The sequence below is a fragment of the Danio rerio genome, chromosome 14 (genome assembly GCF_049306965.1).
Source record: "Danio rerio strain Tuebingen ecotype United States chromosome 14, GRCz12tu, whole genome shotgun sequence".
Taxonomy (NCBI): Eukaryota; Metazoa; Chordata; class Actinopteri; order Cypriniformes; family Danionidae; genus Danio; species Danio rerio.
In genome coordinates, this window is record NC_133189.1 from 52,062,207 (window position 1) to 52,084,002 (window position 21,796).

The 21,796-nt window shown below is 39.3% G+C and overlaps 1 long non-coding RNA gene across 1 annotated transcript in view; it reads left to right on the forward strand.

Moving 5' to 3' along the window:
* LOC141377601 (uncharacterized) overlaps nucleotides 1-21,796 on the forward strand; it is a 180,880-nt gene that overhangs the window by 30,864 nt on the left and 128,220 nt on the right. Inside the window, exon 2 of the long non-coding RNA XR_012389991.1 lies at nucleotides 4,266-4,412. This is a non-coding gene — a long non-coding RNA (uncharacterized lncRNA). The remainder of the gene's footprint in view (nucleotides 1-4,265; nucleotides 4,413-21,796) is intronic.

The following is a 21,796-nucleotide window of genomic DNA, read 5'->3' on the forward strand; positions in this document are numbered from 1 at the left end:
AAAAATATTCCAGTATCAGAACCAGTGAACAAAAACGCCAAAACAACAAACAAAACAAAGTACGCTTGTCACCATCCTGCACTTTGTCTCCTTTCCCCTAGAGGTCCCTGTGTTTCCCCTCTGTCTTTGTTCTTCCTCGTGTGGTCTTGTTTAATTAATTTTGATCACCTGTGACTTGTTCCAGCCAGTGTATTTAAGTTGTCACTTTGTCTGTGTTCTTCACTCGGTTTTTGAGTCATCTCTGGTGAACTTGCCTTGTGTTTCCCTTGATCTCCTGAGCTTCATCTAGTAAGAGTGTTTTATTTTCCTTGTTGCTGACTGCCTTATTGTTTGTTTGTTTTCTCCCCTCGTGGAGTTTCCATACATGTTTATTATACTGTTAGAATATTTTATATACCTCATTCTAAGAAGAATCTAAGTTTACTTTTTTTTATTATAATTTTTTTTTTAATAAATCCTTGTTTTCTGGATTCCCTCTTGGAGTGTTTTCGTTTGTGTCCAACACAACTTCCTCTGTGGCTTAGTGGTATACACACCAGTTTCCACACCAGAGAGCCAGGTTCAAGGACCGATCGTGACAACACTACCTAATATTAAATTTCTTACCTAAACAGAAAATAAAGTTCCGTAAATGAAACAAACAATTCTACCCTCATAACTATCCATTAAACTGGAGAAAACAGGACAAAAGGAAAAGGGCCTTCCCTTAGATCATTTAGCAGTAACTAAACATTATGCTACAGCTAGCACAGAATACCATCCTAGTACCGTATTTAACAGAATATCTCACCAGATGACTTTGAAATAGGGTTGTAGACAGGAAATAAACGATTAGTCACCGCTAATGCAAGTTACTGTCCTATTACCGTATTTAACAAAGTATCTCACCAGATGACTTTGGAAAAAGGTTTCAGACAGAAAGATATCACTGCCGGACAGAGAACATAGAGGGATCTGCTCACACACACAACATCGAAGGGAAACATGAAGAGAACTCGATGAACAGTACCAAAAGCGTGCTTTTATAACTGCTGCCGCCCCTGCACCTGATCTCAGCTCATGTGGAGAGAGAGAAAGAGACAGATAATAAAGGATACAACACACAGGAACAATACACGCTAGCATTGTCAAAGTAATGTTAGTCAATATGGAACAATGCTCAAGACAAATATACATTTTGTAAAACATTTTTACCTATCATAAGACACAATTACATAGGAAAAAACGATTTAACCAAGGACGAAACAAATTTACATTTTAGAAAAAAATAAATTACGCAAAACACTTTTACCAGTCCTGAAACAAAATTACAATGACAGAATCTTTATGAAAAGGGAATGTCCCACACACCGGCAAATATCAGCTTGTGTGTGACTTATGCCGAGTTCAGACTGCATGATTTTAGCCCCAATTTTGACTCACCGACAGGTTTTGAAAAATCGCAGACAAGTGCCTGAAATCACAGGTTAGTCGGTGCTCATGCACATGAGTGACAATCACACAGTATGAACTATCAAAGACGCGATCTGAGAGAATCACAGATGAGTCACCAATGCCTGTGAGATATTTGGCGTTCTAAATATCTGAAGCTGTCCGCGATTCAAATCATGCCGTGTGAAATAAGTTTTGACTGAAAATAACATCTGCGATCGCCTACAGCCAATGAGAGAGCAGCATTCACTTGCGTGTGTGTACCTGCAGGCCAGCAGGAGGTTGAGGGAGATGTAAAAGCGCTCATTTCTGGTTTATTCGGACCCAAGAAATGGAGGAAAAACTAGTTCGACAGAAGCACCGTGTCTGTTTGACGTTTCATACAGAAAGTTATAGTAGAAAGTTGAGGAAGAAATTGCTAATTCCTTTAAACCAGGGCTGCTCAATCCTGTTCCTGGAGATCTACCTTCCTGCAAAACACAGCTCTCACCCTGATCAAACACACCTGAACCAATTAATTAGGACCTGAACAGCACTTGATAATTACAGGCAGGTGTGTTTGAAATGGGTAGCAACTGAAATCTACAGGAAGGTAGATCTCCAGCAACAGGGTTAAGAAACCTTACTTTAAACCAGGGTGAACAAATATGTACATTTTCTACCCCATTAAAGGTGTCTTTCTCGTTATGTAGTTAATAACAAAAGATATACTACCTGTTTTTGGCTGTGAGACGTAGTTTGGACGTAGTTGTCGGCGAATGTTCCTATTGTGGAGTCATGCAATGTGAAAGCCCCTGTCGCAAATCCATCTTGCAGTGTAAACAAATCAGCGACAAAACGCTAGCCCAGATAGGCATGCAGTGTGAAAACATCTGTGACATGCCTACTTTAAAAAATCATGCAGTCTGAACTCGCCATCAGTAGACTCAGGTTAACATGAGTCTACAACTATAAAAATCATGGTTTGACCAACATTGTTTTGTCATTTAGAGCTATTCTGAGAAAATATCAGCGTGAGAGTATATAGAAACATGTAAACGCATGTACATGGAAACAAGTCAACCTGAGTCCACAACCAAAGCACGACATATGTTGACTGATTAAAAAAATAAATAAAATAAAAAATAAAAATTATATATATATATATATATATATATATATATATATATATATATATATATATATATATATATATAAATGTATACATAAATGTATATTTATGTATGTATGTATATATGTATATATATATATATATATATATATATATATATATATATATATATATATATATATATATATATATATATATATAAATAAAATTCATTCTCTTTTCAGCTTAGTCCCTTTATTAATCTAGGGTAGCCACAGCGGAATGAACCACCAACTTATCCAGAATATGTTTTTACGCAGCAATTGCCCTTCCAGCTGCAACCCATCTCTGGGAAACATCCATACACACTCATTCACACTCATAAACTACAGACAATTTAGCCTACCCAATTTACCTGTGACGCATGTCTTTGTGACTGCGGGGGAAACCGGAGCACCCAGAGCAAACCCATGCGAACGCAGGGAGAACATGCAAACTCCACACAGAAACGCCAACTGACCCTGCCAAGGCTTGAACCAGCGACCTTCTTGTATATTATATATATAATTATATATATATTATATATATTTATATATATATATATATATATATATATATATATATATATATATATATATATATATATATATATATATATATATATATATATAATATTTTTTATTAAATTCTTTTTTTTATGGTTTGACAGTTTTGGCACAATCTGACTTTAAGCATAGCCTAATCTTGAAATTTATCACTGTTTCATAGGATTTGGTATAAAAATGCGAAGCTGAATTTGCTGTTAATGCATAACTAGCAAGGCTTTAAAGTAAATGACAACTAACATACTTTTATCAATATGAATTGACTGTATGATGGAGTTAATATTTGATGTGAACTCACGGTGTGTTGCAAAACAGCTATATTGAGATAGAGGTGCCAGTTTTGCAATGTATACAATAAGAATGGTACTACGATAATGCTTTAATGGGAGATAGTGGAAACATTTAAATAATTCATCATTAAATGTCATCATATTGCATACCACTAAGTTTGTAAACAACTATATTTAGCTTGTTTTGACATATTATTTAAAATATGTGGCTAAGAAATTGTTGGACCAGTGAATATTTTCTGTATTCTGACATATGCACATGTATTTTCATGGCAGGTTTGGTGGTGTTAAATTGTATCATATTAAAAAGATATTTAAACTTCCTAATTTTAACTCATTAAACTGTAGACACTCTGAATCCAAGCAAGACATTGTCTTCTTATGGTGGGTAGGCTCAAATCTGACATGAAACCTCGTCCTGCTTGTAGACTATTGATTTTGTGTCTGTTTTGTCAGCAAAACAAAGAGAATCCAACCGTACACATCTTGAAGTGTCTTCCATTTACAGAAAACACTTTGCAGTACTTATTACCTGTTTGGTATTGCTGGTGGGCTTCTTTCTGTCGGTGTGTGTAATGAAGCTCTTCAAGTGTTCCATTGTGTGTGTGTGTGTATATAAATAAATAAAACACAGGCAATGACAATGTGGTTTTATTCCATTCTCCATACAGGAGGGGAAAAAAGGCATCCATACTGACCAATTACGGTTAGCATAGTGTGTGTGTGTGTGTGTGTGTGTTGTGGAATTTACCACATGCATCTCTTTTATGCACTATGTCTCTGGAGTATAAATTAAGATGAAAACATATTTTCAGATGTCTTTGTTTGGTGTCCTCTCTCTGTTCCCAGGATGGCATGAGAGCGAGTGGTCACTGCAGAGGAGCATGTGTTGATGATTTCTTTCGGTTTGGAGAGGTGCTGAACTGACAGAGCCGAACTGACTCGCTCTTCTCCCAAAGGAAAGGATATGCTTCTGCAAGGCAGAGAAAGCTGAGAGTAAGTGGGACACAATTATGCTTTGTAAAGAAGCTCACAGACCTTGTGTGCTTTCTGTGACCCTGCCGTGTTTTGGGGCTCACAGTGCTGATGATGGTGATCCCTTGTCACATTGTGAAACTAGGAGCAAAGAAGATCTAGTTCCCCCATAAATATTGTATTGTTTGCTTATCCTAATGATCTAAACAGCTCCTGCCTCAGAAAACATGGCCAAATCTGACACTTCACATCCAGCCTTTTGCTTTGGGTTCATTCCTTCCCCAAGTTTGATGCTGGAAATAATTTTCACAATTAAACTTAAGTAAAATTTGCTTTCATGAGTGAAGTGAACTTTGGACCCTTTGGACCTCTGTCCACACAGCATGCTCCTCAAGTCTTTTAATCGTTTCTGCTAGGGTTTGATCTCTTATAGAGGCTTTCGGCCTATATTCACTTGCCACAGCCATATCACCCTACAGCCCAAGACTGGTTACTCACTGAAGCTAAGCAGGCCTGAGCCTGGTCATTATCTGGATGGGAAACCAGGTTGCTTTTGGAAGTAGGTAGTGTTGATGCCTCACAGCAAGAAGGTCGCTGGTTCGAGCCTCAGCTGGGTTAGTTGGCATTTTTGTGTGGAGTTTGCATGTTCTTCCTGCGTTCGCGTGGGTTTCCCCCGGGTGTTCCGGTTTCACCCACAGTCCAAAGACATGCGGTACAGGTGAATTGGGTAAGTTAAATTGTCCATAGTGTATGAGTGTGAGTGGATGTGTGTGGATGTTTCCCGGAGATGGTTTGTGGCTGAAAGGGCATCCGCTTCGTAAATCAAAATGCTGGATAAGTTGGCGGTTCATTCCACTGTGGTAACCATAGATTAATAAAGGGACTAAGCCGAAAAGAAAATGAATGAATGAATGAATGAATAGTAGGAAATATTGTGAAAAATGTCTTGTTCTGTTAAACATCACATGCAGGAAAGATTGGAAAAATACATATATATAGTACAGAGCTTTGCCATAGTGTATTGTTATGGCCCGTGTGGCTCGGAGGATGAAAAAGGGCTTAAAATAATTATGACAAATCAATATTTGAAGAATTCCCTTGAGACGTTAAGGCTGATTTATACTTCAAACACCGGCGTAGGCTACGGCGCTGACGCATAGCCCTTCGCCGTGGCCGTCGCTGTCACTGACGTGCACCTCTCAAAATATGTAACTACACGTCGCAACGACGCGTAGCGTAAGCTCTGTGATTGGTCGGCTTGCTAGTGCCGACGAGTCTGGGCGGGACCGAGAGCTGCGCGAATGGCGCGAGCGATTGTTTACAAGTGTGGAGTCCCGTGAAGGAGCTCCGGATGGAAAGTTTTGTTCTGTGTTTACCTCATAGTTAAAGTTGTTGCACGTCCGCCGGTTCCTGCCTCAAAATGAGCGAGTTTGAGTCACTTGTACATCCAGGAAGTGTTCAGAATAGCAAAACAGAAGCGAAGAAACTCGACACAGAGGAACATTTACACCTGACTGCCCACTAGTGTTTCGGAAGTATTAATGCAGACCAACAGAGACAGCGCGCAGAAGTATAAATGCACAGCCACGCGCGTTGCCTGTGCCGTGAGTTGCGCCGGTCACTTGACGCAGAAGTATAAACCAGGCTTTAGCTGCTATGAAACAACACAGACAATGACGTGGCAAAAAAGTGGTTCGCTTAATTACAATAAAGATAAAGAAAACGAATATTTAAATCACCCAAAATATATTTACAAATATGTACAATAAATGCAACATGAAGTAAACAAACAAACCTAATAGAGGGAAGGAAAATAAGAGGTGCCAATGTAACGGTGGCCATCTAGTAAGTGCTGTGCAGGTAAACCTCACTCCTCTGACCTCCAAAGCTGCTCTAGCGACAGATGCTAGAGGTCATGGTCTTTAGCCTCCTTGTTAGAGCAACCGGCTCCCATGCGGTAGGTTGCCAGTTCGATACCAGCTCAGAGCGGGTTGGGTGGCTTAGAACCGGCGGGGTTACTCCAAATCAAAGAAAATAACAAATTAAACACCCGCTAATCCCTCCCCCGATCTCTAAATAACTAGAGAAATATGTAAATAAGAAAAAAAAGTCTGTGAGTGAATGTGAGAGTGTGTTGCTCAGTACTGGGATGCCGCTGGAAGGGCATCCTCTGCGTAAAACATATGCTGGAATAGTTGGCGGTTCATTCTGCTGTGGCAACCTCTGATAAATCAGAGGCTAAGCCGAAGGAAAATTAATGAATGAATACTTTTCATAATTAACACATTTAATTTGGATTATATTTCAAATGTGTGTTTTCTTTAAATACTTGTATATTCACATGACATCTAATGTGCAGAGATGGTTTAAGAAGTTTTTTTTTTTAAAGCTTTTTTTTTAACTCATAGTTTTAGCAAAGAGTTTAGAATGACCAAGAGGCGACATTTAATAGAACGTTCCATTGCAACAGCAACACCCAGCAACGGCCCCAGATTCCAACATTTTGGAGTGAAAGTGGTCGACTGTCCACTCACAGAGTGGTTGACTGGTTTTAGCTGGTCGACTAGCCTGGTTTTAGAGGGGTTTTGGCCATTTCCAGGCTGGTTTCCAGCCATTTTCAGCCTGGTCTTAGCTGGTCAGGCTGGAAAATGACCAGCCAAATCCAGCTAAAAACAGCTTGACCAGTCTGGTTTAAGCTGGATATAGCTGGTTTTGGCTAGACTCCCAGCTTGGCTAGGCTGGTCAAGCTGGTTTTAGCTGGTCATCTCCCAGCCTGACCAGCTAAGACCAGGCTGGAAATGGCTGGAAACCTGGAAGTGGCCAAAACCCCTCTAAAACCAGCCTGGTCGACCAGCTAAAACCAGCCAACCAGCCTAGGCTTGATTTTTTATTTTTTTTTTAGCTTGATTTTTCAGCTGGGTGGCAAGCAGCTGCTTTGTTTTTTATTTATTTCAAGAGTTCACACTTAGCTGATAATCAATAAAGCGTATTTGGCATGCTGTCCCGGGAGAGAGCCCTGAGCTCGTAATATCCTCGAGCCCGGGGCTCCCTCCCGTTAGAAGGGCGAGAGGGGAGTTCGAGGTTGTATTGGGTGATAATTTGTTTTAGTCAATTTGGCTATGGTTCATGTTTTGGACGGTGGGAGGAAACCGGGGAACCCGGGGGAAACCCACGCGAACACGGGGAGATCATGCAAACTCCGCACAGAAACACCGACCGGCCCGAAAAGTTGAACCGGCGGTGTTCTTGCTGTGAGGCAACAGTGCTAGCCACTGGGCCACCGTGTCGCCCATCAGGAAAGGAGGAGGATGAAGGGGTGGAAAGGGGGGAGCTTCAAGACGAAGATAACTGGAGTGATAAACTCAGGTTATTTATAATGCTTCCGTAATCATCTAATGGGGCTGATTACGGAGCTAATAAGGAGCCAGCCGTGTTGATTATAAGCACGTGATCCTCTCGAAATTAGTTTATGAATAAACCACACTTATTTTAAAAAAGCTGAGATACAACCTGAAAGACGACAATACAACACTTACCATCACAATCATCAGCACTTTTAATAGTTTATTTTACAGACTTGTAATATGCTGTTGTTCTATTAGAATTTTCATTCCAAAATTGCTACCCCGCCATCTAGTGGCTGCTTTCCAAATTGCACTAGAGTGTCGCCTCTTGGTGATTCTATGCTCTTTGGTTTTAATTTATATGTGAGCTAAATGCAAATCATCCCTCCATTATGTGCAGAATGTGCGCTTCATGTCTAATACGTAAGTGAAAGCATGCTGGAATATTATCGAGAGCTGTTTATTCGTTGGGAAAATTGACCGAAGTTACCATCTGATAATTTTATTTTTTTTAATAGTTATTAGACAACAGTGGTTTGTTCTGTTACCCAATAATAATAATAATAATAATAATAATAATTTAATTTTTGAAACATTAATGAAAGATTATTTGTTAAATTAATTTCTATAATAAAATAAAAAATATAATTGACCTTTAAAATAGTTATAAAAAGTTTTAAATACTGCTTTTAATAATAAAAAAAAAAAAACAGCCTGGAAGTGGCCAAAACCCCTCTACAACCAGCTAAAACCAGCCAACCAGCCTAGGCTGGTTTAAGCTTGATTTTTCAGCAGGGTGGCAAGCAGCTGCTTTGTTTTTTATTTATTTATTTTTTAAAAAGCCGAAATACAACCTGAAAGACGACAATACAACACTTATCATCACAATCATCAGCACTTTTAATAGTTTATTTCACAGACTTGTTGTAATATGCTGTTGTTCTATTGGAGTTTTCATTCCAAAATGGCCGCCGCTCCATCTAGTGGCTGTTTCCCAAGAGTGTTTCGCACTAGAGTGTCGCCTCTTGGTGATTCTATGCTCTTTTGGTTTTAATTTATATGTGAGCTAAATGCAAATCATCCCTCCATCATGTGCAGAACAGCACTTGCCACTTAAGCCGACTGCTTGTAACCGCATTAATTTTTATGCAAGCAAACTGCCATGCAACGCATTTAGCTATAAATCATACACCATGCTATCTGTTTCCCAGCAAGCAAGCGTAATTAAGATGGCACAGGAGTTTGCTGGAAGACGCCAGGCACATAGAGAGAGCGCTGAGACATGAAAAATCCATCCTTCTCCTCAGTCTCTGTGTGAGGTGAAACCCTGCTGTAAAAATGATCTCCGGTCAGCTCAAAGATGCTTGTGCCAGCAGCACCTCTGCCCAAGGGTGCTGTTATGAGACTTTGATGGAGAGCTGTTTTTCCCCCCTTGCTTTGTTTTATCTTTTTTATTCTGGTTTTCTCTGGACAGCAGAAGGTCAGGGCTGCAATTGAGCAGGTGATATTATCATAAGCACAGGGTCGCTTTCATACGCTCTTTGTTATAATATCTCTCCATCTACACCTTAGGAGACCACCGGCGCGTGTGAAGTCAATAACCGGAAAACAGGGACTATCAAAGGAATAATAATGAAATAAAGTATCCTTTAGAATGAGGAAGGAATAAAGGCTCATGGCTAGCGCATTGTATAAACTCTGTTCCTTTAAGTCCAGTCACTGCCAGTGAAATGAATGGGATAATAGACCCTATTCCTGTAACTACATATAACATGCTGCCTGGATTTAATTTGCTCTGTTGCTCCAGTGGGGTTTCAAATGATTAGGTTATGTTCGTTTAGTGCTTAAGAACCTGGGATATGTGAGGAAAAATGAATTTAATTATTATACAATAATATCACCACCTAAAGTGAAACTTACATCCACTAAAACTATCAGATCTGAAGGAAATCCATAGTTTGAGTGATTGATTTGTCAGATTTTTGTTTTTAATGAATCCTACCAACCCGGGCTCATTGTGGAAACGTAGCCCGCGGACGTTTCTGCGGTCCGCGATTTACGTCCCGGGAGGTACGTATTCGAGCGGTTTTTGTTTTCGCGGATTTGCGAGAGGGCGCTGTGCGCGCTTTTGCGCGTCTCGAGCGCCTCTCGGGAGTGCGTGCCGTTCACGCCCGCGCGAAAAGCCGCCGGATCGGCCGACCCGGCTGTCCTCCTTTCCTCCTCCTTCCCTAAACCCAAGCGACGGTTTGCAAAAGCCGTCCAGAAAAAAAAAAAAAAAAGCAAAAGCCCTCGTCTTTGATTTCGACCATGTTTTCGGATCCCGCCGCGTTCTCGCCCTTATTTTTCGGATTCTGTTTTTCATCTTAACTGATTTCCGGAACCGCTGTTCCCCAGACTCGATTCCGATTGTCGTCCCCGCGGCCGACTCCTTCTCCTCCTTCTCCGGGGCCTCCGCTCCGTCGACGCAACGCTGTGAGCTAAGCGGACAAACTGGTTGCATCGGGAAAGCCCTCCACTCGGAGGCGAGCCGTCGGTCGGCGAGCACAAAGAGGAGGAGCGGAGTGGCGCCACACCGTCCCACAGCATTCACTCGAAAAAAACTAAACGCGGCCTTACGTACCTCCGGTCACGTAAATCGCAGTCTCCAGAAACGTCCGCGGGGCTACGTTTCCAGAATGAGCTTGGGTTGAATCCTACTGTGCAGGACTCTATTATTGAGCATTTCATAGAAACATTAAAGAGCCCATATTATACATGAAATAGGGTCATATCTTGGTTGTAAGGGTCTCCAACAACAGTCTCATATGCATGCAAGGTCAAAAAACACTTTCATGGTCTTATAATCTGCATTTATTTTTACCTAATTATCCCAGCGACTCCTGTATGAATCGTCCAGTGATTCATTTGTTCCCAAACCCCTCCTTAGCGCGAAGCTAATCTGCGCTGATTGGACCGATGACAGCTCCGTCAACAAAGCAGCACGCGCCGCGTTTTTAACGTGACTTTGCACGCGATAAGAGAATATAGCCAGTTAACCCGATACAGAACACTCGGTTACAAGTAACAAATCACAACTAAATACATTTGCAAGCTAAAGTCAACGAGGCAACAACTTTAACCGCACGTACTTACACTTGAGAAAGGTAGGAAGAAACCCATCCAGACGTCAATCAGTAAGTTACTCTTTACTGATCCTTCCTTTAACAAACTCAGATGAAGTATTCTTTGTAGCATGTAGTTTCCAGAAGTTTCCAGTAGCTTCCAACTGCTTGGTTATAATGCTGATGTTTCATCTTTGGGTAGAGACTCAATATAATATCCATCTGCAGTGTGACTTCAATCGACCGGCATGTTTGTGTGCGTGTGTTTGTGGGTGTGTGCGTGTGTTTGTGTGTGTTTGTGTGTGTGTCTGGGTTTCTGCGTCAGAGGGCGGGGCCTCAGGTTTGAAATCTCCCGGGTTTGCGCGTGCACGTGAAAAACTTGGTTTCGTTCGTACGTCATGGCGAAACACCTAATGAATCGGTATCAAGGCGACTCGTTTGAAGCACTATGAGTCGACTCTTTTATAGATGAATCAACCGTTTTAAACACTGTATTCTTACAGATTTAAGCCTTAGCTGAATACTTCACTTCACTTAGAGCTGTGTTACACACTACATGGAGGGGAATTTTCAAAAACCCATAATATGGGCTCTTTAAACATATTTGTGCAAGTGTTTTATTGACACAACTGCAGGACATTTTTTTGTTGGCTTTTTTTGTTTATCTTTGAATACTGTATGGGGAGGCATGGTGGCTTAGTGGTTAGCATTGTCACTTCACAGCAAGAAGGTCTCTGGTTTGAGTCCTGGCTGGGTCACTTGACGTTTCTGTATGAAGTTTGCATGTTCTCCCTGTGTTGGCGTGGGTTTCCTCCGGGTGCTCCGGTTTTCTCCACAGTTCAAACACATGGGCTATAGGTGAATAAATTAAATTGTCCATAGTGTATGAGTGCTTGTGTGAATGCAATAATTACTGGGTGTTTTTTAGTACTGGGTTGCAGCTGAAAGGGCATCCGCTGTGTAAAACATAAGCTGGAATAGTTGTTGGTGACCCCTAAAAAATAAGAGAGTAAACTGAAGGAATATGATTAAATGAATTTGGTATGTGTTTTTGTGTGACATACAGTAATAACTCTGACACTCAGTATTTGTCATTGGCCCAGTCAAAATTTGCTAGTCTGAATATTCAAGCAATTGTTCAACTAGGAGAAGACAAAAATACTCCATTCAGTACTCAAAACTTGATTTGTAGATGCACGCACAGATATTGGCTTTTGATTTTTGCTTATTCTTGTTCTTGAGTTTAATAGTGCATGTACAAGTATGTTATTGCACTCTTAAAGGTACACTCCACTTTTTTGTACCTTTTACCATTTTTGAAGTCAAGCTCTTATTTGACGAGAGTATGATTAGTTTAGCTAAGCATAAATCAATGAATCGGATTAAACATTAGCATCTTGCTCAAAAATGACCAGAGTGTAAATATTTTCTTTATATTTAAAGCTGCTCTGTAGTTCCATTGTGTACTAAGACCAGCATAAAATTAAAAGTTGCTGTTAATTAAATTTTGCAATGTTGGAGACATTTGTGAGAGACAATTAAGAATCAATAGTCAGGCCCTGCATATTATTATTGCGACTGCTGCAGCCATGTTACAGCAGCAAATTTCAACATAGTTCATTCTGGAAATATAGCCCTATATGCATTTACGGAGATTGCGAATTATATTGCCAGAAGAATGTGTGGCTTTCATCTTTAAAACAAATGCTATGGGGCGGTATGATGCCGTTTCTTAATGTGCTTACCAGCTGACCATTTACCTCCATATGCTGCTGTTACCAGTTTGCCCAGTAGCTCGCCACACATGTCGGAGGATTTGAGATGCAGAGAGGAGTTAGCCTTGATGACAGGGTTCGAGTCCGGGGAAGAACGATTCCAGAAAGCAAATAAAACAAAAACCAAAACCAAAAAGCAAATAAAAAAACAGGGTGGGAATGTGGTAAAATCTGACAACGTGGTAAAAATCAGGCTGTCGCAAGGGCTTTTCTTTTTTCTGGATTGGTTTTGAAAACACTGTCGGTTAGGTTTAGGGAAGTGTGTGGGCGCTGGGTAATTGGTGCTTTTGAAAACACTATTAGTTGGGTTAAGTCAGGGGTGCTCAAACTCGGTCATGGAGAGCCAGTGTCATGCATAGTTTTGCTGCAACTTCCTTTAACACACATACCTGGAAGTTTTAGTATTCATAGAAACAGCTTGAGTTTGGGCTCTAGGACTGAGTTTGGGCACCACTGAGTTTTTATTGAAGGGGGTGGGTGGGGGGATCGATCAGTCGGTCAGTCAGTTGACAGTGGCCTCTTGTGGATTTGTGTGAGAACAGCAGGTGTGAATGGCATTCGTGAGAGAAATTTGAGATCCCAAAAAGCATACACAGCAGCCTTTGTTGGATTCGCAAAAACAAAAACAGCAAAAAAAGTAGATCCTGCGATTGTATTTGTTGCTCTCCAGAAATGTATATAGGTGTACATAATCAGAATGAGCCTGGGTTGGTAAATTTGCTTTGATTGTTACGTCAGAAAGAGAGTATAGTTCCAACACATATCAGCCTAGAAAAAAGCAACTTTTCATTTTCTGTCAGTCATGTTAACTACAGAAGAGTCCAACTTTAAATAGGAAACTTATCGAAACACTTTGGTCATTTTGAGCTAGATGCTGATGATCTAACCTCAATAATCTATGCTAAGCTAAGTTAAAAGTGCTCCAGCTAGACTAATAACATTATTCCCCTAAATGGATTAAAAAAATAGTACAACTCAACTGTTTATCTGTAGGGGACATGAACAGTAGGTTATATGCACAGCTAGTGTTTTTCAGCCAATGATGAACTTCCAATGAGAGCTTTATGTGACTATTTTCAATTTCATAATGTTCATTTTACATCATTGATGTTGTAATGTAATTTAAATATAATTAGCTAAAAAGACTTAGGCAACTATTTGGTTGTTATAGTATAAAAAGAAAGGAAAGACTGTTTAAACGCTAATTGAAAAGTTTAAAAGTTAATTTCCGTATTTTAAAGACATGGCATAGAAAAATATGCAGTGCTTTTGGGTGGATCTGATACCCACTTAAATATTATATATCTATTGCGCAGTGGTGATCGCCTTTTTATTTGATAAATCATATCTTAAACGCTGAAATTTTGTATGGGATGACAATAACCAGAATCAATGGGGCTGACTGAAATTAAAAGTCTGTGTGCATATACCCCATTAGCCTTTTCCAAAAAAGTGTTCCGTAAAAAATAAAAGTTCTTCTGGTTGAAGTATGCACTAGTCAAAAATATACTGTAAGTATCATTATTTAGACCCTGGGAATTCTTTAAAAAATCATGCTGCTTTGGGTGATGTCAGCTGAGGCAATGTGAAATCGAATATTAAAGGTCCAGGATCAGAGCCCTGTACAGTATGTAGACCCTTAAACAACATCATTGGCACATTGATGCCTCCCGCTAGGCAGATGAATGGAGCAACTTATACTAGTGCTGCTAAAATTACACCTCATGTGGAGAAAATAGCCTTTTTGTATAATGTCATACAAATTGTGGGATGCACATTTTTTCCACTCTTATTACCAGTACAGCTCACATGCTGCGCTCAGGAAAGTGTCACATTTTTTGGTTTTTGTTTTTGGGCTCAAATGCTTCGAATGTGATGCAGGCTTTCAAGAGCAAGCCAAATGTACTTTTTCTAGACATTAAAATAGTAACCAATCTGATGTTTTCTTGCAATGGGCTCAATGTGAAAAGTTCAGATGCAAAACCCTCTAAATCCATTAGACCTGTTTTCTAAATGAGGATTTTCTATCAGGCTCCTCTGATTTGAACGAGAAGTTTCATTTCACGATAAGGTAATTAGCTGCTATATACAATATATATATATATATATATATATATATATATATATATATATATATATATATATATATATATATATATATTTATTTTATTTTATTTTATTTTTTTTATGTCACTTTAGACAATTCTTTGGTTTTTAAAGAGGTAAATTTTCTTTTGATTCAAAACCAGCTAAATTTACTTCTGCTTTTTTTTTTGCAAAAAACTATAAATCCACCTATTGAGACAAGACACTGTTATTAGTTGAAAATCATTAAAGATGCAATTATAAATTATTCTATCAAACATAAAACACATTACGCAAATTACCTAAAATATATGAATCTGTCAAGTAAGTGGTGGTACATTCCGCTGTGATAAACCAGGGAAAAAGCAGAAAGAAAATGAATGAATAAAATTGATCAAATGCATTATTCAATAACTTTAAAACTGACATTAATGTAATCTTAACTATCTGTTGTCATTTCTGATATTTGTGATTTACATTTAATGTAAGCAGGACAATGTAAACATTGCAAACATTGTAAACTAAGCTTGGTAGATTCAGATAATGTAGTGTAAAATCATTATGAAACATCAATATCTGTGCATTGTCCATTGATATAAAAAGCTAATCAGACGTATAGGTAACATGAAGTAACATAAATAATGTATAGTTTTATATATCATGTTTATCTTTTAAAAAATAGCTTAAATTAGCAAATAAGGTAGGCCGTCTGGGCAAAAAGGGGATGCCTCTTAGACCAGTGGTTCTCAAACTTTTTTCATCAAGTACCACCTCAGAAAAAAAATTGCCTCTCCAAGTACCACCAAAATGAGCAGTATTGAAATACAGTAGCATAGTAGGCCCAGTAAAGCAGCTACAACTTGGCACAGTTAAAAAAATGTGGCAGATTAACTCAGAAATATAGGCTATGTGTCATATGTGGCATATTATATACATAATTTTTTATAAATTTTTAAATATATGTAGCATGTACATGACATATTTCATTCCTCCGCGTACCACTAGAAGGAAGCCCGCGTACCACTAGTGGTACACGTACCACAGTTTGAGAACCACTGTCTTAGACAATTTAAGAAGCTGTCATTCATTCATTCATTTTCATCATACTTAAGGTCTTGGTCACTTGTTTATCCTCATAGCATCCATGTGGGACAAATAACGGCATCTTAACTTCATCTTTTGTGAAACACAGTTGCTGTTTAATGTATAATAAATTGGACTCAATCAAAGTAGCGTCACTGCGCAAAAAAAAACAACAACAAAAAAAAAAACGTTATGAATACATGTTACACTTCTGTCTGTACATTGTGATTTCTTTTTCTTGTAATGCACAGAGTTTTGAGGTAAGAGCGTCTTCACTTGCCATTCACTGACAGTCGGACACGCTCATCCAGTTTATCAAACTCTATTATTTAAAATCGAAAGTGGAATAAAACAGTTGCCTCATAAAAGCCGGCGTATCTAACACAATCTCATGGCAACTCGTAAAATTTCGATTTAGTGGCTAATTCGTATGAATTCGTATGATCTAATTTGTACAATTTAGTACGATTTGCTCATCCCCAAATCACGGTTGGGTTTAGGGGTGGGGTTAGGTGCCACGCCTCCTTTGTAAAATCGTACAATTTCGTACGACTGAACTCATACGAATTCGTACGAATTAGCCACTAAACTGGCAAAACGTAAAATACTTACGTTTTCTCATGAGATCAAGCTGGCGTATCGGCGCGCTGCTACATTGAAAACATATGATTTGATTCGCGTCTTCTGATTGGTTCTCGGGATATTACGGCTTTTGCTGTCAAAGGCAAGTGGCATTTAGCGCCTTTTGCATACAAACTGTTATTTCTAAATGCGCTGATTCTGGTATTTGGATGATTAGAAGCAAATCTATTTGTTGATTGTGTAGTACGTGCCTAAAGCATTCACGTAATGTCATTAGCTAATTTTTGGCGGAAAAGGCGTTTAGCGGCTTTTGAATGTGGACTCTACATGTGTTCCCGTATCACAATGGCCTAATTTCTTAGTTCTTATGAAAACTTGAAATGTTCTCCATAGCGCTGCGGCTTCATTACTCTGTATGCACAGACTTCCCCTTCGGCTGAAAGAGCTGAATAATTCAAAGTGCTAGAGGTAGGGCTCTAAATTGTACATTAATCCACAAATCCCCCCCCCCACACCCTCGTTCCATTGCACTTTTAATAAGTGAGCGCAGCATCGTGTGTGATGAGACCAGAGAAGCACACTTTTTCCATCTCTACGCCTGCAGTCATTTCTGCCAACTGAATTATTCCAAGATGACTCCAACTTACTTTAATGATGACAGCGCTGCCTGCTGCCTCTTGTCAACTTAATATATGACCGCTTTCGGCCGCTATGATAAAATTATGGAAAACTGAGATTTCGCTGTATGGATGTCTTATATCATTTACAGTTTATTAACTGGGTGGAACTTTGGGGATATTGTTAGTGGATATGAGAAGAGACAAATGATATTGTGGCAAGATTGAACACATGCATGCGAGAAGCATTTTGATTGTGACTTTCAGAAAGAGCTATTTGTTACTATTTATAAGTCACTCGGGAAGCCAATACGGAAGTAACTGAAACTGCAATTCATCGAAATTCCGCTAGTCCTGGCTCCATAATAGAGTAATATTCAGTTGAGACCACTGTTAGAATGGCCAACTTTACAGCAGAAAAAAGGGGGTATAAAGAACGATTTTGGTTCATATAGCTAATATTACACTTCATGACAACTGTGAGGGGGGTGAATTTTTTTTATAACTCATCCATTTCCTTTATTTTAGGCTATATTTTGTTTGCATAATTAAGGGAGTGGCCACTTGAGTGACAGCTAGGTCTCACTGGTCGTCGACGCTTCACCTCAGTTGACTCTGGCTGAACTCGCCCATATTGATATAGTCAGTGGCGTAGTGCAAAATGCGGAGGCCCCCCTGCAGGGATCGCTGACGGGGCCCCCTGATGAAGGGGGGGGATACGTCATACGTCAATTTGCATATCACTGACGTCATCACGTTCTACCGTTTCTGTTTAACAGCCTATGGTTAATAAAGGAGTATTTATAATTGCACTACACTTTATATAAGCATGTTTATTTAACTAAATGTATTGCTGTTTGAATACAGTATATCATTATAGATGTGTAACGTTAGTGAATGTGCAGTAATCTCTCATATGAAATAAACTCAGACAAGTTTAGAAACTGTCACTAAAATATATGTGAATGTGAACAAGAAAAGAATAAACGGACCAAATAAATTGTTAAAATAAAGTAGAAGTAGATCGGTTTGACTGTACAAGGGAAATACCTTCACACTACCTGTGCTAAATCATTTGTCATCGGTACGCAGAGGGGTGATCTGCTCTCGGGCTGCAGGTGGGAGAAGCTGCTGTACGAGGACTGACTGGGCCGCCTGTCAGTGCTGTGAGGCGGGGGAGGGGCCGGCGGCATCACACGCAGCTCGTTGAGAAGAGTAGGGACGGTACTGTATGGAAAAATGACAGTCTAAAAAAATCTCCAATAACACACAAAAAAGTCGCTAGATTTGTCGCTAGGGGGGTCTGAAAAGTCACTAAAGTTGGCAACATTGGCGGCAAGCAATCAGAATGAAGTAGTCCACCGCTTGAGAGGTGTTCAGAGAACACAGACGTGTGAACTTTGGTTCCGACCACAGTTGTTCCCAACAGTTTATTGAAAATCGCGATGACGCGGGGCCCCCTAATCACGCGGCCAAGCACATGTGGTCAGAATACAAACGATTTGCCGATAATAAAGTATTAAGCGTTTTCCCAAAGTAACGTCTGTCTAAGCCAGGTCCAAGCAAAATGCCAGCAGGTGTCTGTAGCTCAGCTCACTCTCTGCCTCTTTGCCCTTGTTTGGTATTCCTCCGTGGGTGCAATGACGCACTTGTCCGCTTTGTAAAAACTTGCTGGATAAGTTGACGGTTCATTCCGCTGTGGCGACCCCGTATTAATAAAGGGACTAAGCCGACAAGATATTGAATGAATAAATAATGGAATACTTAATTTAGTAATGAAAAATTAATCACTCAGAAATGATGAAAGCACAATTATTAGGCACATTATAAATATGCTTATAAGTTAAGCATAAAGCATTTGTAACTGCCGTTATAAACTGCTTACTAATGTTTATAAATGTACAGTTAATTCTTAACAAATAATGAATTCACTATATGCTAATGCTTAATAAATGATTGATAGTGTGTAGTTATTATAAAGTGTTACCCAGATTTTTCTGGTATCAGTACTTTACTCAACTATTTATTTATTTTAAACTTTTTACTTTTACCCCTTACTTTATTTTTACATAAATAAATACATTTACTATGTTTACTATGTTTTAAGAACTGAGCTCTCAAGGTAAGTGTGCAAAGGTTTCTTACACTCACACAATCATGCTCACCCACACACACAGAGACCCACATTACACTCCATATAACCATTTACAAGTTTTTTTTTTGCACTCCAACTAATAATCAACAGTAAAAATTAGCGAACCTCTTCCCAACAGGGAAAACCACCAACAATCAAGAATGCATGATTATGTGTTGTCATGGCTTTGCAATCAAAACTGTCATTATAATTGAAGTCAATGGAGCAATTTTTAAAGCATTTTCCCAAAATAAGTGTCAAAATAAGATGTCACCAAAAATCATTCCATTTGCTGAAATACAGAGAAAGTTGTGGCCAAATTAAGCCTTAAAATTACCCCAGAGTGGATGCAAACATCACCAACAGCACATAAGGGTTAAAGATGTAATTCACTCTTTTACTATTAAGATTTGAAATTGCATAAATAATTACATAAAATATTCAGCAACAAACAAAAAAACTTGCGTGCATAGTTCGAGTTCTGATATCGTTAGATATGCATTCACACAGTGAGTATATTTAGCCCCCCAGACATACATTCATTCATTTTCTTTTTGGCTTAGTCCCTTTAGTAATCTGGGGTTGCCACAGTGGAATGAACCGCCAACTTATCCAGCATATGTTTTACGCCGCGAATACCCTTCCAACTGCAACCCATCACTGGGGAACACCCATACACTCTCATTCACACACAAACACTACGGACAATTTTAGCTTACCCAATTCACCTCTAGTGCATGTCTTTAGACTTATGGGGGAAACCGGTGCACCCAAAGGATACCCTCGCGAATTTGGAAAGAACAAAAGCAAACACCACACAGAAATGCCAACTAAATCAGCCAAGGCTCAAACCAGCGACCTTATTGCTGTGAGGCGACAGCACTACCTACTGCGCCACTGCGAAGCCCTACACACTCATATGGCCAATTTAGTTCCGTAGTTCATTTATAATTCTAGGTTATTCAGTTCAAATTCAAACGCATGTCTTTAGACTGTGGGGGAAACTGTAGCACCTAATGGGAACCCACACCAACACGGGAGAACATGCAAACTCCACACAGAAATGCCAAGTGACCCAGCAAGGACTCGAACCAGCGACCTTTTTGCTGTGAGGTGGCTGTGCTAACTACTGTGACACCCTGGTTAACAGTTTCTGTATATTGTGGTTCGCAATTGTTTTCCTTTTAGTTACTGTTGTGAATTGCATTATGGGATGCTGATCTTTGCTCTTTCGATTTTTGATGTTGAAAATTCAACTCTACAGTTTAACAAAGAGACTTTTATTGACATTTTAGTAGATTGAAATAATACAAAGAGAAATAAGTCCAACCCAGACAATATATCACTTTAAACTATTAGAAATGTCAATACAAGTCACTTTTTTAACTTTTCTTAGTTAAAAGTTGTTGGAAGAAAAATCAAGATCTCATAATGCAATTCAAAAGCATCAATACATGAGGGAAATGGATAAATAAATGGAGGGAAATAATGGAAAACTGCTAATGTATGGATATATTTTCAACAGTGTATAAAATTGTCTTTAATGCTCTGGGCCACTGAACCAAGAGAAGTACAGTATAAGTGTGCCCTTACTCACCGTTATGTTGTTCCAAACCTATATGACTTTATTTCTTTCTTCTTGAAAACAAAACAAAAAGATATCTTGATGAATGATTTAGCTGTCTTTGTCCACACAAGGAAAGTCAGTGGGGTCCCAAACAACACCGCTGACTTTCATTGACATTTTATTTCACAGGAGAAAGGAAGTCATAGAGACTGGAACAACACGAGGGAGAGCGAGCAAAGAGATAGCTGTCATTTCTTATTGAAATACGACAGGCGGGAAAATGGGAGTGGATTGAAAAATTCCCAAAGAAAATAACTGTCACAAATGAATCTGAATATGCACACTTATCATTTTAATTATTTTGACATTTCTAAAACATAACATTTCCCTTCAGGAGCCCATGATACCAAGGGATGAGTCATTGTGACTTACGATTAGTGAATCCAAGTACTCTTGAGAGATATTACCTTTTTGTTTTTCTTTTTTTGCTAGTGCCGTACCAGCTGTTCAGTCGTCCACATATGTTTTGGAGCAAGAACACGATTTCCATCCTCAGCGAATATGCTAATATCCTCATAGCTCATTACCAAGCTAAAACCATTGATTTATAGGCATTTAAACTATTGTGAAACTGCTAACTGTGCCAACCTGACCCCAGTAGCCTCCAGCTTTATTTCCTGCAGCACTTCTTGTTTTGTTTAGTTTTTTTTTTCTCTGAGGCTTGAAAGAATTTCCATGAAATTATTCTCACTCTTCATTTGACAGAGGTTTATCGCAGCCACACAACTGAGAAACTGTAGTTAACTGTGATTGTTTTTTGCTACGTCGCCCACTCACGATCCGATGGCGTGCGCGAGGTAAAATAAACAAAGATACAGCCGCTGATCTTTGTCTCACTGATTTATTTAGATGTAGATGCCAATAGAAAGCTGTGTTGTTATCGCAGGTGTTATTCACCTCAATTATAGATGGAGCAGTGCTGGCTCTTTTATTCAACATATCTGTCCTCGTCCTGTTCTTCCTCCTCTTTTTTGTTCTGAGTGGTTTCTTGTGTCAAGTGGCTCAGCTGGCTTTAGGGACATCCAGCTGTTAGACAAGCTGCGAGGAGAACCTTGGC